Raw genomic sequence first — 25,805 nt, 5'->3', positions numbered from 1 at the left:
AAATGAAGGACCTATTGCTACTGGGTCTTTGACTCTAGTCAAAGATGACTGCCCCCAAGATGAAGTCAACATGCTTAGCCAGCACTAGATCTGCCAATCCACCAACTAGGGACATAGCCAAAGTTGGTAAGTCTGAGCTCATAAGCTTCAGTGAGGAACAGGTAATTCGCATGGAGATGTCACTAGTGTTTTAAGGGAAGCATGAAACTGAGGACTTGGTGGAAGAGCCTGGATGTGGCTTGGAGAACCACATCTGAGCTGGGTGTTGCTCTGACAAATTCTTCTGTGCCCTATGGCTTGGTATTCTTGCATCTACTCAGTGTTTCCTCTGCCCAAGTATCTCTATTTCTCCAGTTTGAGGACTGCTGGGCCTATGGACTGTCCCCAGCTGCCCAGATGTGAAGCTGTTCAGATTGAGCCTGATGCCCACACATGCCTCACAGTCAATAGCTATTTGGATCTGTGTTCTCCAGAGAATAAGGATGCTTATAAAATGCCACTACCTAGGACCAAGTGGCCCTTATGACAATGCCCACTGATGTCTACAGATAGAAAGACCACTGTAAAAGATGCAGATATCCACACTGGATGAGCTGTCTATGGATATGCTTCATGACCTAGGACTACTTTTTGTTTCCTTTGAGTGCCCTAAAAGACTTGGTGTGTCCTCAGTGAAGATCAGAAAATGGCTATTTGACATTTTACGTACAACATTAAAGTATGGGAGAGGCCTGATGGCACTTTCTTAGATAAAATAAACTGTTAAAGCCGAAGCCAGACAGACAGAGGGTAGCAACTCCTGATTCAATGTGGGAGTTGGATTATGGGGTGATCTGTTGTAGACTGCCAATTGGAAGGACAGCACTCTATTGACTGCATGGACAGGGCATAACTCAGGTTTTGTGTGCACATATGCAGTTAAATTGACCTGAAGGCAGGAAATTACAAATGGGAATAAATAGTCTCTGATCCTAGAAAAAAGGCTTCGCTGTTTGCATAACAAGCACATTTCCATAAAGTCCCTCGTAGTTCTAGAAATAGGTGATGTTTTCATTTTAGTCAAGCTGTGTGGAGGTCCAATTCCCCCTGGTTCATCATGCGAGTCTCCTGTGTGAATTGAACTCGGGAGCCTTCATGGATTTCAGGAAACGTCTACCCTCTACTGTGGCCTCTTCTGCATTGGCATGGGCATCCTTCTCCTGGATGTCAAATGTTGGCATTTTAGGTATGAAACAACTAACGCCAGAGAGTTGTAGGGAAGGCATCATGAACATAGGTACATATTCTGGTGATTGAGTTAAGACACAGAAGCCTAAGTGCTGTGGAGGAAAACTCATGCCTAGAATGAACTTTTAAGCTTAGAGTCTTGGTATTGACTCTAATTTCCCCCAGGGTGCTGTAATCAAACCACTTTTAAAAACTGAATAATAGAAATATGGAAGTGGCTGTCTAAATTTGTGATCCAGAATACCTCTTCCATATTTATTTCTTATTGGGTCATAAAAAGCAGGCTTTCCTGAAAGTCTGACTTGTGTCAGCAGGTATGAGTCTTAGAGAAAAGTATTCGAGGGTCTGTGGCCCAGGCTACCAGCATGTGTATATATTCATGATGCCTCCTTGTAACTCTTCTGCTCTCATAATTGTTTCCTATTCAGAAATCAAACATTTGACATCCAGGTGAAGAGCACCAATGCTAGTGCAGAGAAGGTTACCCTAGAAGAAAGCAAGATAACTGTCTCATCTTGGTTTATTTTCTGAGACTGAAATGTGTAGGGAAATGGGAAGGTTGGAGAAGGGCCCTGCCAATCCCGTGAAACCACCCAAGAGTCAGCTGAGATATGACGGAGGTTTTCCTATGCTGGACTTTCATGGGAACCTGGGGAATCTTTCCAATGAGGTACAGTCAACAGTTGCTTAAACTACAAAGGTGCGAAGCTTGGTCTATAGGCTCAATGGGCACAAAGTAACATGTGAGCCATGCCACATGCAATCTAAAGACTTTCACTCCTGCGTGCCACTACTTCTGTGCTTAGACTCGGAGCATCAGGTACTCTGACACAGCTCTAGTTACTTTAATAGAAGTGTTTTTACCGTGTTCTTTATTGTGTAAAGATTAGGAAAGTACCTTCCTTCAGAGAAGCTGACACCCATGGAATAATACTCTGATGCTCTGAAAACAAAGCAAAAAACCCCCCAAAAAACAAAAAAACTTTAAGTCATTTATCACATTAGATGTCTGTCTTTTGTGGCAAAACCAACAGTGGAGGGTTGAATCTTGCACTTTCCTTCCTGAACTTATCTAGGATTACTTGGCTAGGTGTGCAGGCTCGGGTTTGAGGGTCAGCTTCCTCAGCTCAGATGTACTTCATATAGTAGGAAGAATGAAGTCAGACTTAAGAGGTTCCTTCATGATTACAGCGGAGCCAGCATGAGGGAACTGCAGACAACCTGGAGAAGCAATTTCGGAAGAGATAGGTTTACATGACCCTTTCGTTCTAAGTCCACATGTGCACCAAATGCTCTGTGATTGGGAACTGGCCAGAAGCAGCAGTGCTTAGCAGTTTCTGCTAGAAATACATCAGGTCTGTAAGTCTTGATGTCAGAGGACACAAGCAAAGTGTGACATCCCATTGTCCAGGACAGACTATACAGATTTGAGCCTTTTAACTGTTCCCTCTATGTGAGCTGTTAAGATATTCTTCGTCAGGTCTGGGCTGATCTGGGCCTGCCTAGGAAAATAACTTAGAGTCCGCCTTCACACATCTTTTGTGGCTGTTACCAGGCTACAGAGTTAAGATAAATGTGGGATAGTGTCCAGCTCCTATAAAAACAGCCCCTGATGTGCAGGACTCTTAACTGGGGGGGGGGGGGGGGGGGGGGGGGCAGTGACAGTTGCCGACAGTTCTGGTGCCTATGTGGCTAGAAAGTAGTAAGACATCAGTGAGACATGGAGCCCAGAACTCATTTCAAGATGACCTATGTGCACTTGGCTCTTGTCCGGGGCCACTGTGTGTGCCTCATGTAGGAGACAGGACAGAGGGAGCTGTGTGTTTGAGTAGTTCCTGGCTTTCCCTGTGAGATGAAGATATTAAAGATCTTCTGTCCTAGATCCATTTATAAAACATATATTCAACTAAAGCTGAGTGTCACCTCACTTAGCACCTGACTTGTTGCTACAGCTGCACATATGTACAAAGCTCACACGAGGATAGGGGTGGTTGGTGGGAGTTATCCCCAGTGCCTGTGTCTGAGATGCTGGCTTCTTAGTGATTCTTTCCCTTGGCTACATGTGGAGGCTGGCACTGGGTCAGCTTCCTCTTCTTCCAGATACATAAAAGTAAGATTTTGTTTTCCTGTTTTCCATCTGGGCTCATATTCCTGAAGCCGATGGGGCCCCTTTCTTTATTGTACAATCTGTCTTCAAACTATCTCATGACCCTACTCCAGGATATGGTCAGAAACTCATGAAAATCCTCTATGTCCTGGTCAAGAATTGATCTTATTTTTGGACCCTTTTCAAAACTCAAGTGTGCCTCTGAGAGGGTGGCAGCACAGGCAGAAAAACTCCTTGAATCATTGTGAATACAAAAGCATTTCAGCTGGTACCTTGTCAGTTCTGAAGTTGGTTCACATGAAGCTGCTTCAACTCTTAAGTACCTAGATGATGGGACAATGTCAAGACTCAGTAGTTAGGCAACCAGTAAAGGCTAAAAGATAATTCATATAGGGAAAGACTAAGTTTCTGGAGACTTTTTGGGAAGAGCCTTCTTGCCATGGTGCGAAGAACGTCTGTCCAGATGCTACTTGGCAATTTCCAAACAAGGCTTAATAAGGAATGGAGGGATGGAGGGATGGAGGGATCCAGAGGTCATCTGTTTCCCATAACATTGTGTTTTTAGTTTAATGGTGGTCTCGGTAGTAAGAGTCCTTGGATCAGGAGCCTGGGAAGTGTGAAGGCTTTCTGTCTACTCCTAAGCTGTGTTCTTTCCTCGTAGCAGAGGAAGCACTTGTTTCCATGAGGGATTTGCATGGATGGGGCCTGCAGTTTACTGGCCAGGCAAATGACACTATAAAGTAGCCCCATATTGTGATTCTTTTCAACAAAAGGGGTTAACAAGATAGTTCCCAGCCCACAGATTCCATTATCAAAGCTGGTGATTATGAAACTGAAGGCTGTGGAGTGATATGAGGGTTGGAAGGAGATAGAAGCTGTTGATCCCTGGAAGGACAACTTACCTTCTGTGGGAATCTTATAAACCAGGAGGTGCTGATGTTGCTTGCTGGTGGTCATCCCTACTCCTCACCTAGGCTCTAGCAGGATTGCCTGGTCTTGGTTATTAATCAGTCAAAATCATCACCTCCTATAGGACACCTAATTGACACTTGCAACTGGCACTTTCTGACTAACAGATATTGAGGACTCTAAAGGGTCTTTGCTATTGCCATGATTCACTTCACTGATTCGGTTAATTTGTCCCGTGTGTGTTAAGATACACATTTTTGTGCTTTGGGGGTTTGACTTAATATATATTGACTTACAGTTGTCTTCTAATATCAAATCTTAGCCACTGTCTTTTAAGACGTCTCCCCCTCTCCTTCAGCTAATCCATTTATAAATGGATTAGGCCACTTTTGCCTACAACTTACTGTTCTGTTCATGTATATTTACATTTATCTGCCCGCCATTTTGGATATTTTCTATTTGTCCTTAAGTTCAGCAATCTTCCTCTACAATCTCATCTTTACATCCACTGTGATTTCTACATGCACATAAAATATGTGAAGACTTCATCTTTAAAAGTTCTAGATCATTCTTGCCACGCATGTCCTAGATATAACTTTTCAATACCTGGAACACAGTTATAACAAGTTACATAACTTAATGTTATCTATCTGTTTATAATTGAGTTTTGTTCATTCACCTTATGTACAAGGAAGACTGGTTCCCAATATATTCTCAAGGTTGCGTACTGGGTTGGCCCATTTCTTATACCCATCTGAAATCTAGATTCAAACTAAGATAGTCCAAGGAAGCAAATGCTGCTTCTCTTCCCTCATTAGGCTCATTTGGAACTGCATCTTTATGAGGAAACGTCTATTGAAATGGTATGCAGTAGAGCTTCAGAATCTGAGCAGCTTACCTGTATCTACTCATGCGGATATTGGTCCTGTCTCACAGAAGAGAAGTAATGGACTAGTCAATCATGAGGCACATTACCTTTGAGCATACATTTCTCAGGTACAGTACTAACTTGCTGTCTTCTGTGTCCAGTCAATGGGAGAACTTGGTAGAAGATTGAGTATGGGAGGAAAGGAAGTGTCAAGGTGCTTCACAGCCTCATTGTTTCAGGCCCCACTTTAGAATCTGTCTCCAGCTTCATGAAACAGGACAATAATGGTGTCATGTTCCAGGGTGAAGCTCTACCTTTGGGCTTCAAATCCTCAAGTGTTCAATCAGCCTGGGAGTGGCTGCAAATGAGTTGTCTTTCCTGGAGGCCAGGCACATTATTTTGCATAGAATTTTGATTCATAGTATTATAAGTACATATCTCCTCAGGAATAAGTGAGGGAACATTCAGCTTTCCTCTAATTGTTTAATATCAAACTATTCTAGATGTCTGGAATTGCACATACCTTATCATATTCAGGGCTAGCTCTTATGTTTCCTCCATATAGGTAAAATAAGGAAAAATGTCTTATAGTTTAAAAACACATACCTTGCCTCTGTGTGAACCTCTGAACTACACCTATGAGTCTTAACAAGGATGTTTTGTAGTTTCATCATGGGACTGTACTTCAAAGAGGATTTGGTTTGTACCTCTCCCCAGAAATACTAAGCAATTTCCTAATACTAAAAGACTAGTGGACATTTGGGGCCATGCACATGTTGTAGCCTATGAGATAGCTTGCCTGTCAAATAAGCTCAGCCTTCCCTGGGCTTTTCAGGAGCATATTCTAGATTGCTGATTCAGGAGGTTCTGAAGGCCAGGTAGTGTCACTTCCTGCAGTGAATTCCAGGTTTAGTTCTTATTAATATGAAATAGACTAAACTTGCCACTTGTCCTTGTCCTTGTCCTTGTCCTTGACATTGACTTTGTTCATTAGGACAGTCTCAGATGGGCAGCAGTGGGAAAAGGAGATAGAGAAGGCTTTAAACTGAAGAGGGGCAATGTTAAGTCTTCTGTCTATTTCTCTCAGGCAAGCCTGGTTCAGAAGACGGTTGAACAAAAACAACCTGTGTGACCACTTGATGTTGTGCTCAATGAAACTGTGGTCTACTGTCCTGGTCTTTCCCTCCACTTTGTTACTAGATTCACAGGTCTTTGGTTGGTTATTTACAATTGGGTATAGGATCCAGATTTCAGGAATTTATGTTCTTGTAATTTCCTTCAGCAAAGTTACTGGCAAACCAGTGTGGAAACTCTTAATTCCTGCAGAGATCAAGGGTTGGAGCATGCTATGAAAAACGTTAAAAATACAAGTCATTTTAATCTGCCCATAAACATGTCTACTGTATGAGAAATGTACACTTAAATACATAGTAAAAACTAGATCACTTCAACTTTCTAGATTCAAGGATACATATATAGTTTGTCACATAGGCATATTGCATGATGCTGGAGTCTAGAGTGTAAATGACCCTATCACCCAATTACTGAACCTAGTACCCAACAGGTAGCTTTTCAGCCCTTGCCCCCTCTCCTAGTAGTCCCCAGTGTTTATCATTCCTGTCTTTATGTCCATGTGTACTCAGTGGTTAGCTCCTGTTTACAAGTGAACATGTGGTATTTGGTTTCCTGTTCCTGTATAATTTGCTTAGGATGACAGCCTCCAGCTGCATCCGTGTTGCTGCAAAGGATGATGTCTTCAACTACCGCTTTGTCCCTTCTAGCTTCATATACTTCTGCCAGTTGCAGACACCATCCCTTCTATGACTTACCCTGTGGGATTTTTTTGTTGTCTTTTTTTTCTTTTTAAAGCCTGATTTTGCTCCTGGCTTTATTTTTCCAAGGCTGTACTAGAAGTGTTTTGCATGAGCCCTGATCTTGTTGCACTGTTGAAGAAATACACTGTCACCTATGACCTACTTAGCTATATAACTGATGGAAAGGGAGAATGGGAATTAAGCAGGGTCGTCTAACAGGGTCTGACTCTTCAGGACTCTAAATGATATCGGAGAGTCTCCAATTAGATGTCTTCTCTGGAGATACCTTTTTCTCCATTATGTAGGACAGGGATGATCAAGCTGACTATGAATGAACCTCCAGTATCAGGATGAATAAGAATGTTCTAGCCAGTTGCAGACACCATCCCTTCTATGACAGTCATTGTGACTAGTTGTCATGCCCAAGCAGACCCCAAAGGCAGCCAGGCTTGTCTTTGATGCCACCTCTATGATTTTTTTCCTGGGATTCCAGTGCTGGGCAGACATCAGGGATGACATGGGCAAATGTGGAACTATGGCTCACAAGGAATCCTCTATCGATGGGAAGAGTGCTTTTAGTTTCACATGTTGAGGTTCACACAAATACAGACTGACATGGGACTACATAATCGGGTTTCTCTACAGATTTAAGACAAGTAGGTAGGAACAAGCCGCCCTGAAAGCGACTAGCAGACTAAAATTCTGGTACAGAGGAAAGGATTCCAACAGATACGGCCTTTCCCAATTCTCTTGACACGAGCAAGTGCTACAAAACAGCGGTGCTTTGCATTTTTTTAAATGAGTATTTCTTAAATCTCCTATTCAGAAAAGTTGGATGTTTTTCCCCTATGGCAACATTAGCAGTGCACGGTTGAATCTGGTACTTCTGGACATGCCCAGGTTTACACGGTTCATGTGACTAGAGTCTGAAGTTCTATGACAGGATTTCTGCAAGCTGGAGACCTGGGATGCTGATAGCATGGCTCAGTCCACATCTGAAGGCCTGAGAACCAGGGGATCTGCTGGACTAAGTGCTAGAGTCCAAAGGCTAAAGAGACTGAAATTATTTCACAATAGTGTATCCCAGTTCTGGGGAGAGAGTGAATTTGCCTTCTCTCAATTCTATCCAGACCCCAGCTGGTTGGATGGTACCCACTTACATTGAGGGACAGACCTTGCACAGTCAGACTCACATGTCAATCTTCTCTGGAAACACCTACAGAGATACCTAAAAAGAATGCTTTACCAGTTATCGAAGTATCCCTTAACCCAGTTAGATTGACACCTAAAACTAACCATCAAAAGTCTACCCTTATCAAATTAGCACCTGTAAACCTCTCTTTAAGATATCTAACTTCTGAATAAAGACAATAAGGTAATTGTTTCACTTAATATGATACAAGTGTCATGCATAAAACTAAAAATGCACTAATGCCTTAGAGAAGGTAGAGTTCTTGGATGATTTTTATGATACCCCATAACTTAAATACTATGATGAACAATTAATATGCAAACACAACATAGTCAAATCTTCCAAGATAAAGGAATAAGAGGAATGAAAACAAAGGTATTTGCTTTATGCATCTATATACACAGAATAAGGAAGAAGATACGCATGACAACTAGTCTTCCTGTAATTGGTCAGGTGTTCATAGCTGACATTTATAACCAGGTTATTTTACTTCCCATTCTGTATTTTCTTTACCTCCCAGATGTATCTCAATTGGTCATGGTTCTTTACCTGATGGGGCAACCCAAATTTTTATTCTCAGAGTCTGGACCATTCCTAGTCTTTCCTGGATAGGGTTGCTGTAATTTTCCAATGACATTAATCACAGGGCATGGTAACACTAAGAAGGGCTTTCCGGTATTCCAGACATACTCTTCCTTAATTCCATTGTGGAATAGCATTTTGATGTCCCCTTGGCAGTTTGGATTAGTTCCCCCAGCCAATGCTAACTCCTGTCTTAGCCTGTTGACTGAGGTATGAGAAGCCCAGATGGCGGGGTGGCAGTCTTGTCTTATAGTTCAGTGGAATCATTGTCTCCTGGTGGAAGCATTCCTCCCTCTGAAACTAAGACCTCTAGGCTAGCAGAGCATAAATTTGTAGGAACAGGAAGCAAAAGCTTTGCTAGTGAGTGGTCACCATGGGTAATGGTGAAGCAGTACCGTTCCCCATGTCCACTCCTTGATTCCTGAATCCTGTGAATCCTGGCTATCAGAGTTCCATTTCAATATGCTATATTATATCGGATGCTGGTTCAGAGCATATACAGCCTTCTGAAGAACCTTGCCCTACCCCTATGAAGTACTGTCACCTAGCTGGAACTGGAAATGTTTTGAAAAGATTTTTCTGCTATTAAGCCAGCTGTTTTCGGATGGTGGGGAACATGGTAACACCAGTGACTTCCATAAACACGGGCCCGTTGCTGCACTGCTTTGGCTGTGAACTGATTCCTTGGTCAGAAGCACTGCCATGTGAAAGGCCATGATGGCAGACAAGGCATTCTGTGATTCCATGGATAGTATTTTTTGGAAGAAGCATTGTATGCAGGGAAAGCAAGTCCACATCCAGAGTAACTGTCTATGCTAGCAAGAACAAGATGCGGCCCCTTCTATGACAGAAGTGGTTCAATGAAATCAACCTGCTGTCAGGGTGATCACCCTGTGGAATGGCTCCATACTGGGGGCTCAATGTTGGTCTCTGCTGCTGTCAGATTGGGCTCTCAGTGGAAGAAGTCAGTTGAGCCCACGTACAACCTCGATCTTTGCCACCATGGCCACTCCGAGTTCAATGAGCAATTAGTGGTGGCTGGGAGAAGAGGCTAACTAGTATCCACAGAATGGGTCCTTTCTATCCACCAGTTTTTCTCTGCCAAGATCACTCCTCGGTGAGCATCCACATGGGACACAAGTATCTTTATATCCTTTGCTTATGCAGATCTCTCCATGTACCATTTCCCTAAGTTTGTCAATTTTCCAATTGATCATCTAGCCAAACCACGGGCTGCAGTACATCTGTCCATTTCTCCTTCCAAAGTGCACAACCAAGTGATTCTGCCCATCAGGAAAACTTCCTTCACCATTGTCCTTCAAGGATGTCCCAGAAAGGGGCTATAGTTATCCACGTATGGATGGTACCTTCATATTGTGCAGAACTATTTGTAAACCAAGCCCTTGTCTCCTGTCAACTGATCGTAGGATATTCATGAGGACATAGGTGCAGACAGTGAGAAGGCAATATAACTAGGCATGTTAACTAGAAACAAGGTACTTCATGTGAAAATGGTTCATGAGGCTTTAAAGATGTCATCAACTGAAGCATGACTCTGAACACTCAGTACAAGAGTATGTATATGGCTCAACCACTTCAAAGAAGGGATGTTGCTTGGGACATTCTCCATATTTATGGCTGGTATTCGTGGAGAGAAGCCATGGGTAAAAATTGGGCCAATTTCTCATGTAACTTGTGCCTTCAGGACCTGCTTGGGCCCAGTCACACATACCCCTTTCATTTGCTGGAGTGCTGCTGTGCACACCCAAACTTTATAGCTTGGTGGGTCAGATACTGATCAGTTTTATAGGTTGCTCAGGTCTCATGGTAACTTGGTGGCCCATGGTCAAGTGTTCAGTTTCTAGAAAGGCATAGTAGCAGGCTAAGAGCTGTCTCAGAAGTTACCTGCAGATGATGGCAGACCCTTGTTCCAAAATCCTAAAGGCCTCCACTGCAGTTTACCTACGAAGCCTTGCCAAGGGGTTCAAACAGCATCCTATCTACCCTGGATGCCTCAATTGCCACTGGATCTGTTGGATCATATATTCCAAGTGGCGGAGCAGCTTGTATAAAAGCCGGGATGTGTTGCAGAATTCTCTTCTGTCCTGGGCCCCACTTAAAACTAGCAGCTTTTGGGGTCACTCAGGGCCAGAGTAACACTCAAATGAGGAATGTGTTACCTCCAAAATCCAAATAGGCCCACTAGACATTGTGCTTCTTTCTTGGTTATGAGAAGGGACAGATGTAACAACTTGCCCATCACCTGAGATTGGATATCTAAACAGGCTGCATGCCACTTGAACCCCTAGAAATTTCACTGAGGTTGAAGGCCCTCGAATCTTAGATTCGTTTCCTGCCCCTGACACACAAATATCTTACCAATAAGTGCACATTAGTATTTCATGCTCACCAGGTCCAATTAGTATAAGTTCAATGTAATGGACTAGTGTGATATCTTCTGGGAAGAAAAGGTGATCATCAAAGTCCCTTGAACTAAATTACAACATAGGGTTAGAGTTGATACACCCATAAGATAAGACCAAGAAGATGAAAAATATTACTTCTGGTGGGCCTTATGGACAGAAACAGAAAAAGACATTTGCCAGATAAATAGCTGCATACCAGGTACTAGGAGATGTGTTAATTTGCTCAAGCATATCTGGTACAGAAGCTATAATTTCCATTCCCAAATTCTCTTGGTTAAGCTTAGTCATTCACTGTCACTTTTTAGGATCCATGTGTGTTCTACACAGGCCAAATAAAGCTAAACAGGGATGTAGTAGGAATCACTACCCCTGCATCCCAAGTCCCTGATGGTGTCACTAAGCCCTACAATCCTTCCAGGGGTTTGATACTATTGACCATTTTCCTAGGTAGACACAGGTCCAGTGGTGTTCATCTTACCTTTCCTGCCACAATACGCTTGACCCCACAGGTTAGGGGATGAATGTGGGGATTCTGCCAGCTAAATGTTTGCTTGTTATGAATTCTAGAACTGGGAAAATGACTACAGAATGGGCTCAGATCTGAGCTAAAATTCCATTTATTGCCTGACCTCCATAAGCTCCTGTTCTGACTGGAGAGCCACAGTGATGTTTTGGATCTCCTGCAATTAATGTCAGTTCAGATCAAGGGTCCAGCAGCCCCCGAAAGTTCTGATTCTTTGCTTTTCCCTGATACAGTTACCCTGGATAAAGGCTATAGGTCCCTTTGGGGGAAGAATGGGAGACAAGTTAATATATAAATTTCTGGTGCTGGACTGGGGTCCTTCCTGGAGGGAATCTGGCTTCCCCTTTATTCAAGAGGTTCTAGGTTCATAAACTGGCTCAAGTCTGGGAATCTAATGAGGGGCTATGATTCCATTTTGATTCTGTTTCTGTCAGACTGCTTGTTTGGCCTGGAAGTCTCCTGGTTATATAGATCAACTAAAAATTGTGAGTAGGCTTTGTTTTTCTTCTAGAAACATGTAGCCAAGACCATGGATCTACATAAGTCAGATTGTTGGTCTCTGACAATTGTGATGACTGTCTAGTTTGCCTTTGCATACCACCACTTGGCCCCTACTGCCCCGAGACCTAATTATTTCCATCACATTTAAGTTGTCCGGTTCAGTGGCAGTGGTTCTCACTATAAGATCTGGTCCACAAAGAACAAATATGAAGCTCTTCAGGGGATGCTAGGACTTCCCTCAAATCTATTAGAGTATTAGCAAAAGGTATGTCTTCCAGACCCTCAGTATGAGTCAGTAGGTTTTAAGTGACAAACACTTCCTAGTATTCCAACCTCCCTAAGCCTTTTAATTCATTCCTCACCTTAACCCAAGGAAGACCAGGCATCTCCAGCTAGCTCAGTGGGTCATCCATTCATGTTTTGGCCAACCAGTGCCTTTTCTAACTCTCCAAGCTGCAATGTTAAATGCAAAATCTCTGTTTATATGAGTACATCTAGCCTGATCCAACTTTTTCTTTTCAGGACTATCCCACAACCTCAATATCCATTCCCTCATATGTTCCCCAGATATGTTTGTATAATAAGAAAACTCAGTTCTTTTGGGTAGCATACCACTCCATGAGTCACTTTGTGTCTCATCTTTTGGGAGCCTGCTGGGGCATGAGTCTATTACAGGCCTAGAAGCAAAGAGGAGTAGAGGGTTGGATCCTGAGGAGAACTGGCATTCTTTCCTGGCAACCTCCTCAGGAAGGCCATTACTCTTTTCTCAGGCAATGTAGAATTAGCCTCAGGTAAAAAGCTGGCTACCACTGGGTGAGGGAAAGATGTCATTGTCCCTGACAAACAAGGCTTATCAGGATTTTTAGGCGCTCTATATTCCCAGCTTCATCAGGATGGTCCCAGCTGTCCCCATCCCAACTTACGGGATTCCATTATTTCCCAACCAATGCCCTCACTTTAATAGACACCCTGCGAGGCTGAGAGTTTAACTTCTATTACAATTCAGCCACTCACCTGAGGGTTTTTGTTTCACTTCTTAGGAATTTCAGCCCCGGCTACTGGAGAGATCAACTTGGGTCACACTTAGATGCTCAACCACTTAGGCTATTTATTTGGAGCTGGAGCTGGGAAATTGAATTCCTGAGCTCATCACTTTGTCCAGCGATGTTAGGATCAACCAACATTCATCATCATTGGTTTTCTACAAATGTTTGAAAATATATGCAGTCACCAATATGCAGAGTCACCAAGTTCCTTGCCTCTTAAGTGGTGATTTACTTACAAATACTTTGTTCCTCTCTCTAGTTCACGCCATGGGCTATCAATGTTCTCTATACTACTAGAATCCTTAGAATTTGGGGATCTTATAAGAGAGCCAACTCCAGATACTTAAGAAAATCCATATGTAAATGTTCCTCTCTACTCCTGGTATCAATATAAAGGCTCTCTAGATGTAGAACCAGTAAGTTATGTAGATACATGAAAGGAAACTTAATAGGGGAATTGGATCCTACAGCTGTGAAGGTTGAAAAGTCCCATGCCAGGCTGTCTATAAGCTGGAGGCCTTGGGAAGTTGGTAGTTGAGGCTCAGTCCACATTGGAAGGCCTAAACACTCAGGGGGTCGTCGCTAGTGTAAGTTCTGGAGTCCAAAGGTGGAAGAGTCTGGAATTCTGACGTTCAAGGGCAGGAAAAACAGTAATTCCAGCTCAGATCAGTTTGTTTTCTTGTTCAGGGTCCCAGCTGATTGAATGGTGCATGCCCACATTGAGGGCAGATCATTCCTGCTCAGTCCACTAACTCGCACTTCAATATTCTCTGAAAACACCCTCATAGACACGCCCCCAAATAGTGCCTTACCCATTCCCTAGGTATTCCTTAATCCAGTCAACAACCATTAACCAGCACAGGCCTGTACAGAGGGTAGTCCAGAATATCCCTCTATTAACACTCAGCTTCTGCTAGGTAACAGGTCTCGATGGAGAGCTGCATAATTAGAGTTGTGCTAGCAGGAGTGAGTCTTGGATGGAGTATTGAAGGGCCTGGTGGCTGGAGGATGAAAGAATTTTCTCTAATCTCTGCCTCTTCTCTGAAAACTAAGCTGAAATGTTGGAAATAGGCATGTTGGAGAAGAGCCTTGTGAATCTCGGCTGACTCATCTTCCAACTGGTCTCATGAGAGATGGACTTCCTCTGTGGGATTATCAGTGAATGTAGAATCTTTCCAGCCAATATATCTACAGAGTTGCTGAATTCCCTAAAATGCTGGGTGCGAATTTTATTCTACAGGCTCTGGGGCACAAAGTAGTGTAAATTGAGTGGTGTTTCCACACTAGCTAAACCTTCCACGTGCCTTTACTTGTTCTTACTGCAGAAGGGCCTTGTATCTAAGCACAGGTGACTGACAGTCCTGGTGATGTCAAACCATTGCGCTCAGCTTTTTACACTTCTGAAATCTAGAACTTGCTTGATGGAGGATCCCATGAGCCTTTTGCTCCTGGCTTCATTTTCAAAAGCTACTATATACACTAGAAGTGTTTTCCACATGAGCCCTGATTTTGCTGTAGGATTAAAGAATTGATTTGTCCTCCCCTCAGTTCTATTTGAGCCACAACATAAAAGGGACAGGACAAGACAGGAATCATAGGAGTTCTTGACGTGGAAAGCTTTGAATGAGTCACAGTTGGATGCTGATTTGATAGGGATGAATTTTTAGTTTAAGGTCAACCAAGGTAGCTGTGAATGGAGCTCAGGTGTCTATGATAACTCTAAAATCCTGGCTGGGTAGCAGTCGCTCCTCCTTCTATGATAGTTGTAATGACCAGTTGTTTTCCCCAAGTGGCCTGGAGTCAGCCCAGCCTGTCCTTCACGCTGCCTTGCTTGTTTCCTAGGATCTTAGTGGTAGAGAGAGGCATGACATAGATGGAAACCAATTCTGCTGTTTTTGAAACACCGCCCTACACGCAGGAGGGAAGCGTTTTTATATATAGACATACATAGAAAGAGGTCTTCAATCAGTCCTATGGGGCAAGATTCACGTAAGTAGACCAGAAGACTCTTGGAAAACCTGGTTTATTTCCAAAACCCTCGGGATGGGGGAGCAGATACTTCTGAAAGACTATATTATAGGCTAAATTTCTTGTTGCAGGGGATTCTTGAAACTTTATTATTCCCTGACTGTTTACAAAACAAAGTACTTGCAAAAATGCTGACATCCCAATGGATACTTGGGAGTATTTACATCAAAATAAAACTAAGTCTTCATCCAGGCAAATTGAATGTTTGTCTCTTGTGGTAACATTAGCAGTGGAGGGTTAAAACTTGAACTTTCTCGTCTCAGCCAGGTTTTGCATGGTCAGGTCTGCAGGTTAAGGATTCCTTAGGGCCAGGCTTATCAGCTGAGAGATGCTTCTTTTGTAATGGGAAGAACAAGGTCATGACCACATAGGCATAAGGATTAAAGAACTGCAGACGACTTAGGAAGTAGTCCCATTTAGGAAGGAATAGGGTGGTGGCGTCACATCTACTTAGGTCAAAATTGACACCAACTGCTCTGCTATTGAGCTTGGAGGTAGGAGAGGCAGCACTCGGCAACCTTTGCTGAAATAAAATAAATAGGTCAATAAAATTTGACACGAGGATGGACAAAGTATGACACCCCATTGTCTAGGATGGGTCAGTGCATGTTTGAGCCTCTAACATTGGAGTTTCCTCCATGCGAGACTTAGGTATCCTTGTCAGGTCTGGGCTAACACAGGCCTGCCTAAGAACTTGGAGTCTATCTTCCCAGGCTCCTGTGGCTCTTTGCAGAGTTAAGATACATGTGAAACTCAATTATAGCCTCATTGTGGAACAGCCCCAGAGTGGTATTTTGACAGACATTAAGTCTCCAAATTGCTTTGGGTAGTATAAACATTTCAACGCTGATTCTAAAACTTCAGAAGATAGTCGTGTTTAGGCCTAGGGGTTCCTGAATTCATGATCCAAGTCATGTTTCATCTTCAGATAATGAAACTGAAGCTCAAAAGGGAGGTGCCTTGCCAGGCTCTCCCACTGCAGGCACTTACCTGTGCTGAATCCAATACGAGGGTCAAGATGGCTGGGGTAAGAGAAGAACTCGGTGTCAGATACCCCTCTGTAATTCACTGACTGGGTTGTCTGAAATAAAGTTCATAAACCTTCCGAATCCATTATACCTCACTGGTAAAATGGGCTACTAATCCCCTCATAAAACCGAGAACTAAAAGATGTAATTCACGTGGAATGTTTAGATGAATGTCCAGCACAGAATAAGTTTCAATAACTGATAGCTGTCTACTATTCAGTACAACTCCCTTCACCATGCACCATCATACCATTAATCCTTTGCGAAAGATTTGTGTGACTGATCGTAAGTTATTCTTCAAAAAATACACCCTCGTATCTATCACAGCCGCTAATCATACTAGTTAAATCTCATCCTGTCTCGGGATTTCTATAAGTTAATGTGAATGTTTATGGAAGACCATCTGTCACAGGCTGTCAGTTACCCTATATATTTAACTTCGTATGCTCTAATACTCATTAGCTCATCCGGGTCAATACTAAAATCACTTATTTAGGTGAGGATTATAAGATTCACAGGAATAATATGCCTCTTAGTAACCTGAGTCAAAATCTGAAAGTCTGACACCTTGGAGTTTTTCCCCACCCTCACACTAGGTATACAAAACAATGCTGCTAACACATCAGATTGAGTGGCTCAGGGTAAGAATCATGCCCAGGGTGAATGAGATCTTGTCAGGATGTGAGTGTTGGGCTCCAATGTTCTCAGGGTATCTTGATCAAACCATCTTCCAAAAGCTGAAACTGAAAATATGGAAATCACCCTATTTAAAGGAATAATGTGGAACACTTCATTAATAACTACTTTCTTTTAGGTCATAAAAAATGATTTCCTTGAACTTTCATATAACCAGTTGAATTGGGTTCAGTGGGAGTGAATCTTGGAGAATGAAAACCTAGGGGCTGAAAGGCAAGAGAGCTCGCTCATCTTGATCTATTATCTGGAAAAATTAAACTGGATTGTGTTACAAAGTGGGCGCGTTGGAGAAGAGCTGGAAGAGTCAGCTGAGGGGTGGTACAGGTTTTCTTGTGTTTGGATTCTCATGAAAATCTGTCACCTCCATTGAAGTACAGAGTCACCAGTTCCTAAAACTACTGGGTACAAAATTTTTCCACAGGCTTAATGGGCACAAAGTAGTGTACATGATCTACGTCGCACATCATCTAATGCCTTCGACCCCTGTGTGCTGCTGCTTCTGTGCTTCTATTCAGAGCAGCAGGCACTCTGGCCAATTACAAGTGACTGGCTCTAAGGGTGAGATCTTAAACTGTGGCTCATGCTTTTCTCAGCTTCATAAACTGATATCTAGGAGTTGTCACTTGTAGAAGCCCATGAGCTTTTGCTCCCAGTTTCCTTTTCTTTCTTTTTAATTTATTGTACTTTAAGTTCTGGGATACATGTGCATACAGAATGTACAGGTTTGTTACATAGGCATACATGTGCCGTGGTGGTTTGCTGTACCCACCAACCTGTCATCTACATTAGGTATTTCTCCTAACGCTATCCCTCCCCTAGTCCCCCATACCCCGACAGGCCCCAGTGTGTGATGTTCCCTTCCCTGTGTCCATGTGTTCTCATTGTTCAGCTCCCCCTTATGAGAACATGTGGTGTTTGGTTTTCTGTTCTTGTTAGTTTGCTGAGAATGCAGAGACATGGATGAAGCCGGCTTCCTTTTCAAAAGCGATTGTATATACTGGCCAAATCCAGACATTTATTCTTTGGTAGAGAGCTTGTGGCTAATTGTAGCACCCAAGTGGGCCAGGGAGAACATCCAGGCCTGTCCATACCAAACCACCTCAGGTTTGTTTCTTGGCATTTTGGTGCTAGGTGCACAGATCAGGGAAAGACAAGGCAGAAACAGGTCTGTGGGTTTGAAAGGAGCCATCTCTATAGACATGAAAGTGCTTCAACCATGTTTGTGTTCAGGTTCACATAACTGCAGGCTGCCAACGTGTGTCCATAGAATCTGGTTTCTAACTACAACTATGACACTCAAAGGAGGAACAAGTGCTCCGGAAGGAGACTGTGTCATTGTCTCGGCTGCAGAGGAGGAAGGTTTTTTGACAAATCTTCTGTGTAAACAAAACAGAAAGTACTTGTGAAAATGTCAAGCCAAAGGTCTTGCTAGTACATTTAAGACAACGTATAATTTATCCAGAAAAATTGGATGTTTGTCTACAATATATCCACAGTGGCAAAACTAGCTGTGAAGGGTTGCTGAGTCTTGCACTTCCCATTCAGGGCTCACCCAGGTTTGCAGGCTTGGGGCTCCCGGGGGTTGGTGCTCTCCTCTACTCAGATGTGCTTCTTTGTAACAGGAAGAATGAAGTCAGAAGGCAGATGATCCCTCATGGGTGCAGTTGGGACCAAGATGAGGGGACTGAAGACAACTTGGAAGTATTCAGAAAATTGACGAGGGCAAAATGCACCAAAAGCTCTATTGGGCATATGAGGTGGGAAGGACAGCGGTTGGTATACTTTGAAATGAAATATACCAGGTCAATGAGACTTTGAGAGAAGAGACAAGGAAAGTGACACCGTTTCATCCAGGACAGGTCAGTGCAGGTGTGGCCATCGAAGTTTCTTTCATATAAGAGCTTTGATAAGTTCTACTTCTCAGGCTGTGTTGATCCAGTTCTGCCTATAAAAATGACTTGAAGTCTCTGTCTTCTCATAGCTTCTATGGTTGGTTTTTGCCAAGCTAGAGTTAAGATAAATGGGGAGATTGTTGTCAAAGCCCCTAATGTGTGGCACTCTCCCTTAACTGCAGTGGGGAGTGATGCATTGACAGGCTACCATATAACAGATTAGTGAGCCCTAACAGGTACAAAACTGTTTCTGGGTACATAGAGCTGTACGTTGAGCTCTAAGTGACCCACATGCATTTAACTCTCGTGAGTGGACACTGTATCTGCCCTGTGGGGGTGAGAGGCCAAAGGAAGCTATGTACAAAGTTTGCGTCCCCCAAAGAGATGAATACAATGTAGATAACAGTTTCTTAGATCCTTTTATACAACCTAGTAAACAATAGTACTTGGTTAATGCCAAGTGTGTATTCCAAGTTGCCGCCTGACCCTATCCCCACAGTTACACGTGTGCACAATGCTCATCCCAGGATTAGGGGGGTGGTAGGAATTATTCCCAGTGCCTGTGTCTGAATTGCTGGCCTCTCAGAGTGACTGTCCTTTCCCCTGACTAGACACGGAGGCTGGGACTAGGTCAGCAACATCTCTTCCAGAAACCTAAAGAGAGGCTGGCTTGTAGCTGTGCTCTATCTAGGTTGGTATTCCTGAAGCAGGAGCAGTACCAGTTTGTACAGTAGCTCCAGAAACCATCTTATGGGGCTCACACAGGATGTGCTTAGGTGGTTATGGGAGTCTTCCACGTTGTTGTCAACTCTTATGGATCTTAGTAATTCTTTTCAGGTTTTTGAATGACTTTAGCTGTCTTCAACGTGCTACTTGCAGGAGGTGGCAGAGTGGAGCACTTCCTTGAATCACTGTATGTTAAATTCACTTCATAGGCCCTCTTCCTTGCTCTTGACACCCAGTTGTCTTGAAGTTGACCTGTATGAAGATTACCCGCACCTGAAAGTATGCAGATGAAGACAAGGCCCAGTAATTAGAACCAGTAGGACAAAAATACTAGATCAGAGTTAGTATGGGGGAAGAAGTTGGGGATCATTTAAGACTCTTCTGAAAAGAGGATTCTCGTTGTGATGCAGAGGACCTCTGCTCAGCGAGACACCATTTGACAGTTCTCAGATAGGGCTTATTAAGGAGGGTGAGGATCTGGATATTCTGATGTTGCCAGGGACACTGTTTTGTGGCTTAATATGGTAGGCTAGGTATTAGGTGGGTGCAAAAGTAATTGTGGTTCTTGCCATTGCTCTTCATGGCAAAACCCACAATTACTCTTGTACCAACCTAATACAGTTCTTGAATCAGACTGGGAAGCATGTCTATCTGCCCTTGAGCCATGGTCTCTCCCCATATTGGAGACTTGTTTCCATCAGGCAGCTGCATGGATAGGGGGCTGCAGTTTCCAGCCAGGCAAGTGACACGAAGTAGCCCCATATTGTGATTCATTTTAATCCAGGAGCTAATAAGATAGTCCTCCAGCCTGTAGATTCATAATCACCTCCTCTGAGAATGAAAGTGAAGGCTCTGGAGAGATGTGAGGGTTAGAGGAATAAATCATTCTTCCCTCAGTCAACTTGCCTTCCATAAGAAGCTTATAAACCAGTGTTGTACAGAATTGTTCTTTCCCTGTTCTGTACTTAGTTAATAACAGGATTGTCTGGTTATTAATCAGCAAAAATATCACCTACAATGGGACACTCAATTGGCACAGTAAACTGGCATCTTCTAACTAGCAAGTCTGTTAATTTTGATTCACTTAACTTGTTCTGTGTGTGCTTAAAATGTACATTCTGCACTCTGGGTGACATTTTTTTGCATGTTGATTTATAGTTGTCTTCAAATGTGGAAAACCTGATCAATATTTCTTTTCTCCCTTTTCAGGTAATCTGTTCACACACCTACCTGGCTACTTAGTTTGTATACAATTCATTTTTTTCATGTATTCAAATTTTGTCAGTTTGGACATACTCTAAGTACTTGTATAACATCTAATTTGCTGTTAATTCCATCCACTGTTTTCATACTGTGCATTATGATGGTCTCTCCAAAGTTCAACTTTTTGTCACATGTTTCCTACTGGACATCTGAGACAACTGTCTGAACATACAAGAATTGTATAGCCACATAACTTTGTCAGCATAGAGCATAGTTACAGCAACTAATACATAACTGTCTGCCTCTTGGTGTAGGTTATGATTGATTTTTGTTCCTTCAGCTTGTATGTAGAGGACTGGTCCCAATGCATTTGGGAGAGATTCTCCTGATTAAATGGCAGATCCAGGGCTGGATGAGCCAAGTATGTATTTTTTAATCTTGGAGGCATCCATCTTGGTCAAGAGCCTGAGTCCCCAATAAGCAATTCCCTAATACTGGCCCCTTATAATGATCTGATCCAGATTCAAACTAAGATAATCCAAAGAAGCAAAGATGCTTTTTTTCCTCCCCTCACCAACCTTGTGTTGAAACAGCACCCTAATATGTAAATGGTCCACCTAAATGGCATGCAGCGGAGCTCTGGAGTCTGAGCAGCTCATCTGTACTTAGTAGCTATGTGGCTATTGGCCTTGGTCCTGTCTGACTTCAATTCGTTTTATTCCCTGCCTCAACCACAGGGAACATTACCTTTTGAGTCTGTTTCCCAAATACAGTACCAGCTTTCTTCCACCTAGGCCTCACCAATGAGAGAAGCAGGAGACTGTGGATGGTAGCAAGGGAAGGGTCCAAAGTGTGTTTTCATGTCCTCATTGCCTCAGGCCTCATTTTGAGTCTGCTCCACGTGTCCAACTTCAAACAGGAGAACTATGGTGTCCATTTCCAATGGAAGACTCTACCCTTGAGCTCCAAAAACACCAGCTAAGCCAATTATCCATTTAGCCTGGGAGTGGTCACATGTGAGCCCTGTTTTGGAGGGTGGGTGCCATGTTTTGCATCCCTATGACCTCTTGGCCTTTAGTGCCATAGTTACTCCATCTCTTTAATCAGGACTGGGGAAGGAGTGTTCAGCTTCCCTTTACTTGGTCATGTGAAATTATTTTGGAATTCCACAGATTATCCATGTGGCAGGGCCACCATCTGTGTAAGATAGAGAATCAAGAAAATGGTTTCCAGTTTAACAACGTTTTTTTCTGTGAGACTATGAAATATATTGAATATTTACAAAATATTTTGCTCCAGTTTCATAGAGACTCCAATGTTAGCACTACAGTCTCTCATTAGAAAACTTAGGATTCTAAGCTTGTTTCTCTCCAGACCACTCTAGAGAACTTCCTAATACTTGGAAGGCTGTAGGTGATACTAGGTGCCATACACACATTGCAGCCTGTGAGATGGCTTGCCTATCAAATGAAAGGCTCAATGAAGGCTTGAACTTGGATCATGTTCTAAATTCTTACTGATTCAAGAGGTCCTGAAGGCCAGGTAGTGTCACTTCCCAATGTGAATTCCAGACCTAGTGTTTCTCACTAATGGGAAATAGACTGAATTCTCCACTCACCCTTGTCCTTGAGCCTGACTTTGTTCATTAGGACAGTCTAAGATGGGCAGCAATGGGAACAGCAGATGGAAAAGGCTTTTAGCTTAGTGGGGTCCATTTCTGACTAGAAGAGCCTGACTCAGAATACTGTTAAATCACAGTGCACTCCCTGTCTGACCACAGTGTTCAATGAAATGGTCCAGGCCACCATCTGTTTTCTTACCACTTTGTTACTGGGCTGATAGTCAGTTGTCAATAGTTCCCTCAGCCAGGGAACTATTGAGTGTGGGGTCTACATTCAGGAATCCAAGTTACTGTAATGACTCCCCTGTTCCCACCCACAAGGCTACAGGCAAACCTCAGCATAAAAAGCAGTGTATGCATTTCTTGTAGGTACAGGACTAACAAGTGTTATGAAGACTTCAAAGAACAGGTATGTAGATGAAGCTGATCTTCCAGTTTGTTTTAATAAGAAATTAAGTTACTCATAGAAACTAAAAGTTGGAAACATTCTAGTGGCTCATGTGGCAGCTTGGGTGAGAAGCTATTTTGTACCATGGGAACTAGACTTCCTGAATCAAGGACCAGAGACAGTTTCCTTTCCATAGTTCATCATTATGCAGGGTCTTGGGACCTTAAGTAGTCTTGGATTTGGGTAGGGAAGGGGGTTTTGAGGATGGAGCCTCTCTGCAAGGCTGGTTGTGAAAAAGAATGGGCCGGGGACCCTCTGGGGACACCTTCCTGCTGAGGAGCACCGGGCAAGATCAATGAATCATTGACTTGGTACTGTCTGAGACTTCCTGCTTTACCCTTGTTCACTTGAAGGTAGAGTTCACAGATACAAGGTGGCTATTAGTGACCAGGAAACAGGAAACCATAGATATAAACAGCCTAGTATGCCAAACCCAGAGCAGTGTGGCTTTGTGGCTGGGCAATCAATAGTTCCTTCCAGCACCATTATTAACCTTAGAGAGAATGTAAGAAGCGATGACTCTTGACAGGAAGGGTAAAAGTGTGAGTATGTCAGATCAAGACAGTTCTGCTGGGAATGAAGCACCTGTCTATTGAAATATGGAACATGTGCCCAGAGGGCCCCTAACCCCTTTCCTTTGGCAACATAGCTAAAATTTACCAACTAATCAGATTTAACAACTCTAGGTATGCCCCTAGTTGATACTTGGCTCAGCAAGCACTGAATCTGCCATTATCTTTTTTTTTTTTTTTCTCTCCCCACCCCCTATCTTCAGGGTATCCATCACTGGCTAAAGTCAGAGAACCTAGCAGGCAATTCCCTAATCCTGGAAGACTCTAGGTAACATTACCATATGGCTTTTCTGCAAAAATATTTTCATAATTCAACAGCAGACATGTACTTCACATGACAGGTGTATTTTACATGGAGATGTGTCGTTAGGATTTAGCATGGGCCTTAAGCATGGAACCGAGGACTTAAACAAAACAAAACAAAACCCTGGATGTTCCTTGGAACCACTTCAGAGCTGCTGAACGTTGCCCTGGGAGATTCTCCATAACCATTGCTTGATTGTCTTTGCACTTATTTCCCTCTGTGCCTGAATTTTGATCGCTACTCTGTTACCTTATTAGTGGGTTGCTGGGCCTGCAATCTTCAGCTGCTCAGGTATGAAGCTGTTCTGCTTCATTCAGCAAGCTGGAGTGGGTGCCCGAGCATGACTTTTAAATCCATGCCTGCTTGGAGCTATGTTGTCTGTAGAGAACAAGTTTCCCCCAGAATGCCACTACCTAGGCCAAATGGCCATTATGTACCTTCCCACTGACTGAGTAAAATGGCCACTGTAGGAGACAGATTCTCACACTGGATGGGGCTTGCTGTGGAGACATAACCTAAAATTGATTCTTTTGCTTCCTTGGACACCCTAATCTTTGGCATCCTCAGTGGAGACTGAAATATCACTGTCATTTATCTACTCCATTTTGAAATGTAGAATGATTTTTTGCAAGGAAGCCTTATGGTATGTTCTCAACATTAAACTGTTGAAAACAAGAGCCAACAGATCTGGGGATAGCACCTGGTTCTTGGTCTACCTGGGGTTAAATACAGGGTGACCTGTGGCTGTAGACATTGAGTGCTAATACCAAAGTTCAATTCCTGGATATCCTTGTTAACTTTCTGTCTCGTTGATCTGTCTAATGTTGACAGTGGAGTGTTGAAGTCTCCCATTATTATTGTATGGGAGTCTAAGTCTCTTTGTAAGTCTCTAAGGACTTGCTTTATGAATCTGGGTGCTCCTGTATTGGGTGCATATATATTTAGGATAGTTAGCTCTTCCTGTTGAATTGATCCCTTTACCATTACGTAATGGCCTTCTTTGTCTCTTTTGATCTTTGATGGTTTAAAGTCTGTTTTATCAGAGACTAGTATTGCAACCCCTGCTTTCTTTTGTTCTCCATTTGCTTGGTAAATCTTCCTCCATCCCTTTATTTTGAGCCTATGTATGTCTCTGCGTGTGAGATGGGTCTCCTGAATACAGCAGACTGATGGGTCTTGACTCTTTATCCAGTTTGCCAGTCTGTGTCTTTTAATTGGAGCATTTAGTCCATTTACATTTAAGGTTAAGATTGTTATGTGTGAACTTGATCCTGCCATTATGATATTAACTGGTTATTTTGCTCGTGAGTTGATGCAGTTTCTTCCTAGCCTCGATGGTCTTTACATTTTGGCATGTTTTTGCAATGGCTGGTACCGGTTGTTCCTTTCCATGTTTAGTGCTTCCTTCAGGGTCTCTTGTAAGGCAGGCCTAGTGGTGACAAAATCTCTAAGCATTTGCTTATCTGTAAAGGATTTTATTTCTCCTTCACTTACGAAACTTAGTTTGGCTGAATATGAAATTCTGGGTTGAAAATTCTTTTAAGAATGTTGAATATTGGCCCCCACTCTCTTCTGGCTTGTAGAGTCTCTGCTGAGAGATCTGCTATTGTGATGGGTTTCCCTTTGTGGGTAACTCGACCTTTCTCTCTGGCTGCCCTTAACATTTTTTCCTTCATTTCAACTTTGGTAAATCTGACAATTATGTGTGTTGGAGTTGCTCTTCTCGAGGAGTATCTTTGTGGCATTCTCTGTATTTCCTGAATTTGAATGTTGGCCTGCCTTACTAGGTTGGGGAAGTTCTCCTGGATGATATCCTGCAGAGTGTTTTCCAACTTGGTTCCATTTTCCCCGTCACTTTCAGGCACACCAATCAGAGGTAGATTTGGTCTTTTCACATAATGCCATATTTCTTGGAGGCTTTGTTCATTTCTTTTTACTCTTTTTTCTCTACATTTCTCTTCTAGCTTCATTTCATTCATTTGATCTTCAATCACTGATAATCTATCTTCCAGTTGATCAAGTTGGTTACTGAAGCTTGTGCATTTGTCACATAGTTCTCGTGTTATGGTTTTCATCTCTATCAGTTCTTTTA

The 25,805-nt window shown here is 42.9% G+C and overlaps 1 long non-coding RNA gene across 2 annotated transcripts in view; it reads left to right on the top strand.

Annotated features, from left to right (window-relative positions):
• Positions 1-25,805, top strand: part of LOC139355633 (uncharacterized) — a 107,756-nt gene that overhangs the window by 10,605 nt on the left and 71,346 nt on the right. The window contains exon 2 of one of the 2 annotated variants that reach the window (XR_011606437.1): positions 22,759-22,798. This is a non-coding gene — a long non-coding RNA (uncharacterized lncRNA). Of the gene's footprint in view, positions 1-18,569; positions 18,807-22,758; positions 22,799-25,805 lie in introns of both variants that reach the window. The other variant, XR_011606438.1, reaches the window with a different exon arrangement.

Source organism: Macaca nemestrina, chromosome 8 (genome assembly GCF_043159975.1).
Source record: "Macaca nemestrina isolate mMacNem1 chromosome 8, mMacNem.hap1, whole genome shotgun sequence".
In the NCBI taxonomy this organism is placed as follows: domain Eukaryota; kingdom Metazoa; phylum Chordata; class Mammalia; order Primates; family Cercopithecidae; genus Macaca; species Macaca nemestrina.
The sequence above is the reverse complement of the archived record's forward strand: the minus strand, read 5'-3'. Positions and strand labels throughout refer to the sequence as shown.